Raw genomic sequence first — 7,722 nt, forward strand, 5'->3', positions numbered from 1 at the left:
CAGGTTTTAGCCTATGACAAAACGGTTGAAATTGAAACTAAGTGATCGTGTATGTGTAGGGTGTATTTCATACACAACCTGGCAACCTGAATGAATCAATGATTTTAAAATGAAGTTTGATGGCCATGCAAATTAGGCCTACGGGAGTTTTCCGTGAGAAATAACAAAACGGGAGGGTGCTGCAGATGACCTTGAAATACGGGAGAAATCCGGGAAAAACGGGAATTACATTGTGTTTGATATCAAGAAGCGTTATGTTTTAGGGTCATAGTGGAGTCACACAGCTCGCAGCCAGGAGGCCTCACCTGGCAGCATTGAAGTAGGCCCGTGGCACCATTCCATATATTTTACAGAATGGGCCGTCAACCCTCACATCAGGCATGTCACATTACAGAACGGAAGCCGTCCATTTCACCGCTGCCATCTCTCGGCCGTTCACAGTGGAACCAATGGCCATTACTCACTTCAGACGGCTTCCCCCGTCACAGCTGTCATCCGCAGGCTGCATGCACAGAAGATGCAGTTACGAACCAGCCTGTCATTTCCATTACCTTCACTCACTTCTTCACTTTCCCTCCTTTAACAGAACATCGCATCAAAACCTCTATGGGGAAGATGCTGATGTCATGAATATTTGATTGGATTCTAATGTTTTTATTTGGACAAAATCACTGTTCTTCTAATCATTAGAAGAGCAGTGATTTTTGTACAATAAAATCATAAACAGATAAACCATAAAGTAGGCAGGACTGAGTCTTAACACGTTTTCTTTTAACAGAGGATGTGTTGCAGCCTGAGGTAAAGGCTTTTATAGCCCTCCCGGCTGTATTTCTCTTAAGAGTAATATAATGTAATGGATTCTCCACACTCTCTCCATTTAGACTACAGCTAGCTATTATTTTGGTCAAAGGTTTTAGGTTCTCAAGGAAGAAGACCATGAATGAGAATTCCTCTATCGAAACTGAATATGTTAGCACTTATACATGGTGACAGTCAGTCGGACCAAAGTCTAGCCACAACATTATCTCAGTGGACATCACTTCAAAAACTATGCCTGACTAAGTTCAACTCACTACGGTAAAACAAAAACAAAAAAGTTTTACATGCCAACAGTGATGGTGAAATAATTTCTATGAATGTGTTTCGCTATAATAAAGCTCAAAAAGTCACCTGACTAACATCTGTTGATTTTAATCGGGCTCTGTGTATGGTGAAGTACTGTGTTTTGGGTTTATTCCACATTTTTATGTTGAAAATTACAGTCTCATTGAGAATGGATACACCACAGCAACCATCATCAGTGTGTCCTCTTGCCTAACCCTCACATCCCTTTAACTTTCGTCAGAATAACACAACTAGGATGATCCTGGAAAATTACAGTATATTTTGTGAAAGGTGGCCTTGGCCTGAGATTTGATCGTTTTTAAATCTAACAAGGGAAGTGCTGCTTAGTTACAGTTATAAATTCTCAAATTGCTAAAAAATAGTACAAGGGCTGAAAGTTCTCTGTTAGAATCCAAGACAGACTCGCTCCAGGCGCTGACTTAACTTTAAAATGTACTAAAGATTTTTATCTCTCCCCAGCTTCTCGTTTTCAAGGGAAATACTTAGAATTACTCCACTGTGTTGTTCAGTTCACAACAACACATCAGCAGATTTCATTTTTCGACTGAAAAAAAATGTCTTGATCTTATCAGGACTGTCAGAAATGAAAACTCAACTACTTTAACAATGCAAATAATAGCACCTTCCATACACTAAAATAAAACTGTAATTCATCACTAAACTTTTTGCATGTGACGATTTGGTTGGCTACAAATAAATGCACTCCTAAAACAAGATCCAAGATCTTTGCTTGCAACAGAATGAGTGATGATGTTATTTGTGATCTCACATGGAGGCTGAAAACACCATTACAAATGCATGTATGCATGTGAAAATAAGAGGGATGATTTATGTAGAGTTGGTCGGGGGGGGGGGGGTGTTTAGGGGGTGAAGCACATAGTGTTCTTGCAGCCCCCCCTTCCCTGCCACAACTGTGAGCCGGGGCCCTCAGATGAGATCCCAGGTCTGTTTTCTCCATCCCTCTTGAACCATTAATGACCAACACAGGCCGTCTATTTCTTTCAGGCCCCCCTCACAAGAGCTTTCTAAAGATAAATTCTCCTTGGTCATACACTTCCCTCTCTCTTTCTTTGTCCCTGGTCAACCACTATTTGCACCCCCCCCCCCCCCCCAACCCCACCCACACACACACACACACACACACAAAAGATCAAATGCCCAAAATACCAAAGGTGAATTTCCACCTTTTTTCCCAAAGGGTGACCCAAGGGGATCTGCTTCTGAGAAATTCAGTGTCTGTAAAATTTCAGTTTTCCAAGACACGTCCCCTGTCTCGGCTGAGCTGACATGATCTCAAAATGCTGAGTGCTAAATGTGCTGCTGATAGATTTTTTTACTGTAAAAGTTTGTTAATAACCAACCTAAGAAAAACATATAACCTTCATAGGAATGGTTCAATGACATTTGGCAAGCACCACCTTAAATATGTTCTTGCAGTATGACAGAAGTAGGCTATATCATTTGGATTTGACAGCCAGCAGACTTAATCTGCCTGTCAATAATTTATTGTTTCCCAGGCACAATACTTGTTATCCAATCAATTTATGTCTTTCCACAAAATTTACTGAATCTTTCCCATATCTCGAAATTGTTTCAGCATTTGTCTAGACTCCATCCGGAGGCGAACTTAGGGGCCATCCACACAGAGATTTTTTTTGGTGTAAACGCACATGTTTAGCATCGTTTTGACCAATCGTCTAAACGAATCCTGTTTTGACCGATCGTCTAAACGAATCCTGTAAACGCACTGCCCGAAGACGCACTTTTTTGAAACCTGGTCCCAGGGTGAAAAATTTCGAAAACGCCGTCCTTGCGTGTTCGTTTGGATGGCGAAGCCGCATACTTTGCCATCGAGGATGTCATTGCCACACCTTCTGCTGTCAGAAATTATTAGGGAAGTGCAGTTTAAGTTTAAATTAATTTGTGCGTATTGTCGGTGTATTCATTTCTTTTACAACATAAATAAATGCATTCATAGTCTAGTGAAGTCAGATATGGGCCTACCATTTTTTCTTACAAGAGTGAATTGAATATAAAATGTAAATAGGGGCATTTACAATGACAAGTAAGCAACTACATACTTCTTACTCCATGGCAAACACACAATACTTGTACTACCGAGTATTTAGTATGTTTTACCCTTTGTTAGATAGATAGTTAGATAGATAGATAGATACTTTATTGATCCCCAAGGGGACAATTGTTGACAAACATGAGAACTTTGTCATAAAAGTTGACAATACTGACTAAATGCATACAACACACTTATATTTCTCGGTTTGGTAGCTTTGCTTCGAAAATTTTGGTATTTTATGTAATTTCCTTGAATGATATTTCCATGGATATGATAACTAAGCTCCTCACTGTGGCTCCACTGTCAGTCCAAAAAGGACACTGTGACTTTACTGGAGCTGGTAACAGAGCTCCCCACTGTCCTTATTCAAGATAGTCTGTGGGCAGATGCAAGATAACAGATTGTTCACCCCCTTCGCAGTCTGTCAATTAAACATGATAAAAGCCATTCATGACCCTAAATGAGCAATGACACAAATGACACAGTGTTTCCACAGATTGTAGATAGGCAGAGCAACTGCACAGTGGAGACTTCTTTCAGTTTGAATTTTTTAAAATGCTATTTCGGCAAAATAAGTTAATAACAATTTGGGGTGTGTGTGTGTGTGTGTGTATATGGGTGAGTGTGTGTGTGTGTGGGTGGGAGGGTCAACACATATTTTCCTTCTGTAATTGTAAATATATAAATATTTAATATCCATTTACCGAACTAGATGTACCACAAGGTGACATGACTGCTGCATGCTGTTGCCACCTGCTACCCTAAAGAAAACAGAGCAGCCTTCTCATGCCCTACTCCTTCAGATTATTGTAAACCACAAGTCACATTTCCCAAGTTTTCTCCATCCCCTTCTCCTGCAACTCTCTCTAAGTATCTTAATGACAGTTGATTGTCGTGCAGCATTGAATGCTCTCTGTCCACAGTGAATCCGTTAAATATATCCTTCTATTGCATCATACTTATTGTTCAAAATAGCAAACCAACGCAAGTGACAGAAAGAAAATAGAGAAAATATTCCAATATTTGTTTAGACTGCATCTGACAAGGGTAAATAAAATGTAAGATGCCCATACAGGGGGCATTTACAATTTTTGACTATTACAAGAGACACCTTACTACTCTACACAGGCAGACACATACTTGATTTTTTCACTTAACACAGACATCTTCATAAATCGCCACCTTTGACTATGTGCCAGAAAGGCAATCATCTCCCATGGCCTTGCCTGCACTGTTGTTACCACCGTAAAGGCTGTATCAAAAATTATATGAAGTATATTCATGGTCAGTCTATAAGCTCAGATTCTTCATTCTTCATTTGTTTGCATTTGAGTTCTATTTCTGGAGCATGCATGTTTGGCAAGATCAAGCATAAGAATGCCTTCAACCAACATTGTGGTTTTTCTGATAAATCTCCAGTTTAAACACCGGAAACTGAAACAGAACAGTAACGTGCATGATGTTCAGGTAGGGATGGTCCTTTATCTTATCTTTTATTGCATCCTCTGCTTCTCACAGCACCTCTCCTTTTCCGTTGCATTTACATGTTTCGCAAGAGGTTGAAAAGTCGGTCATACCAATTACGAAAGTCAGTGAGACAGTGTTAATAAGAGTGGGTGTATAGGAACATGTAAGATACAGCGGGGAAAATAAGTATTGAACACATCAATATTTTTTTCAGTAAGTATACTTCCAATGAGGCTATTTGCATGAAATTTTCACCAGACATTAGTATAGTATAGTACTCAGATAATCCACCCATATAAAAAAATCCAAACATTAAAGTCCATAGGTAGAGTTATGTGCAATAAAGTGGAATGACACAGGAAAAAGTATTGAACACGCCTGCTGAAATTTCTAAAATACTTTGTGGAAAAGCCTTTATTCGTAATGACAGCTTCAAGGCATTTCCTGTATGATGAAACTAATCAGTCACAGTATTCTGGTGTGAGTTTGGCCTATTCTTTTAAACAGATAGTCCTTTAATATTGAAGATTTCAGGGGTCCCTCTTGTGAATCCTGATCTTTAGTTAACTTCCAAAACTGCTCAATTGAATTGAAGTCAGGGCCTTGATTTCCTTTCTCTGAAACCAATTGAGTTTCCTTTGCTGAATGGTTTGGATCATTGTCCTGCTGGAAGGTCTAGCCATGTCTCATCCTCATCATCCTGGTGGATGTAAAGATTCTCCCAGAACAAAATGACTCCATTCATCAACTGTATGAAGTCTGCTAGTACCATGAGATGAAAAACAGCCCACACCATGATGGCACCACCTCCAAACCTCACTGTTGGTAGGGTATTTTTAGGGTGATGCACAGTGCCATTTGTCCTCCAAATAGGGTGTTTAGTATGAAATCCGAAAAGTTACATTTTTAACCAGAATACATTCTCTCAGTATTTCATAGGATTGTTCAAATGTTGTGTAGCAAACTTTCAACGAGCTTCGACATGTTTTTATTCAGCAATAGAATCATGCTTGATGAGCGTGCATAGAGGCCATGGCGGTGGAGTGCATTACCTATGATTTTCTCTGTAACAATTGTACCTGCTGCCTCCAAATCTTTCTGGAGCTTTCTCAGAGTGGTCCTTGGCTCTTGGGCTACTCTTCTGACTATCCTTCTGACTTCCTGGTCCGAAATCTTGCAAGGAGATTCTGTGCATGGCCAGTTAATGATGTAGTGATGTTCCTTCCACTTGCAAACAATGGCTCCAATACTGCTTGCTGGATGATTCTGAAGTTTTGAAGTGCATCTGTAACCAGTTCCATTAATATGCTTGGCAACAATAAGGTTGCAAAGATCTTGGGAGAGCTCTTTGCTTTTACCCATCATGAAATGTTTCTTGTGTGACACCTTGCTAACAAAAAACCTTTTTATAGCGCACCAGTATGTACTAACCCAGCTTATATCAATTTGCACAGATAGGAGGGATCATTTCTCTAACTACTTATAGATTCCAGTTTGTTCCTTGCCATTCCTTGCGTTTGTGTACTGCTTTTTCTTAGCGTGTTCAATACTTTTTCCCTGTGCCATTCCACTTTTTTACTCATAACACTACTTTTAGACATTAATGTTTGGATTTTTATATATGTGTGGATTACCCAAGTTAATACTAGTGTCCGGTGAAAATTTAATGCGAATAGCCTCACTGGAAGTATGCTTACTGAAAAAAATGTTGACGTGTTCAATACTTATTTACGCCGGCGACCCGGGTTCCGTGGATCCCACCCCGACTCTCTCTCCCACTCGCTTCCTGTCATTCTCTGCTGTCCTGTAAATTAAAGGCATAAAAGGCCAAAAAAATATATTTAAAGAGAAAACTGTGTCCAGCCATCTGCAGGCCAGTTGGTGTACAGTCACTAAATTTACACATAAATGAATTTATTGTATGGCCCTACCAAGTTTCATGCAGCCCGGTCTTTCAGTGTCCCAGAAATCGTTGACACAAAATTACTGAAAAAAATAAAATAAATAAAAAATCCAGACGAAAAAAAACTCTTGACTAAACCTATATGATCGCCTCTTCACTGCGCGGTGGTCTTAATTACTGTTAAGAGTCAAGCAAATTTTTTTTTTACCCTCACTAAAACGTAGGTGATGGTGACAAGGTTTCCAGGTTCTGAAAACAGACTTATCGTGCTAATAAAGCTGTTGGGCCTGGAAATGACATGTGACGACGGACTGCACAACCAAATCCAAGAGTTAATCCATTGACTAAAGACCATGGACGAATTATGAACTTTCGGGCCCCTGGGCCCAGATGTATTAAGGGCCCCCCACTAATTGTCGCATATGTGGGAGGGGGGTTTGGGGGTCCTCCCCCAGAATTTTTAAAATTTGTTTGATGTGATTTCCTGTATTCTGGTGCATTTTGGGGATGGCCAATTTAATTCAATCAGATTCATAGCCTACATCCTGATTTGTTGATATTGAGGCAATGATTCCATGCAAAGGCTGGGGCTTCAGGGCCCCCTGACCCCTTGGTCCTGGGCCCGGTAGGCCCGTGCAGTAATCCATCCCTGCTAAAGACTGCTGTGATCTTTCCTCTTCCTTTTAAATATTTTCTGTATATGTTAATATAAACATGTAAACTGTGCAATGATTGATGGGTCTGTTAGGACTGTCATTATGTTACTTTTGTAGCTTCATGTAAGTTGCTAGGTTACGGGGACGCTGGCGAGACACGCCGCTCCATCTGGCATCATGTTTTTGTTTGTTTTTATGTAATGTTCGTAATTTTATGTAATGTCATGTTTATTTTTTTGTATTGGTTTGTCTAGTGAAATGTTTTCCCTATTTATTTACGTTATTTTTGATAGTTTTCGTGTTATTCTTAGTCCTTTTAACTGGTTCTAAGTCAGCTGAAACGTCGTTGACGTTTGTCCATTGGGAGCTTGCTATGGCTAGCTTTTGCCCTAGCTGGGCATCGGACATCCTTCCATCCATCCGTGAGCGGTGCTGCACTTCACTGTCTGGTCGAGGGGATCTCTCGGGTCAGCTGGACCCCTGCTACTCTGCGGGAG

This window comes from Alosa sapidissima, chromosome 12, assembly GCF_018492685.1.
Source record: "Alosa sapidissima isolate fAloSap1 chromosome 12, fAloSap1.pri, whole genome shotgun sequence".
Lineage (NCBI taxonomy): Eukaryota > Metazoa > Chordata > Actinopteri > Clupeiformes > Clupeidae > Alosa > Alosa sapidissima.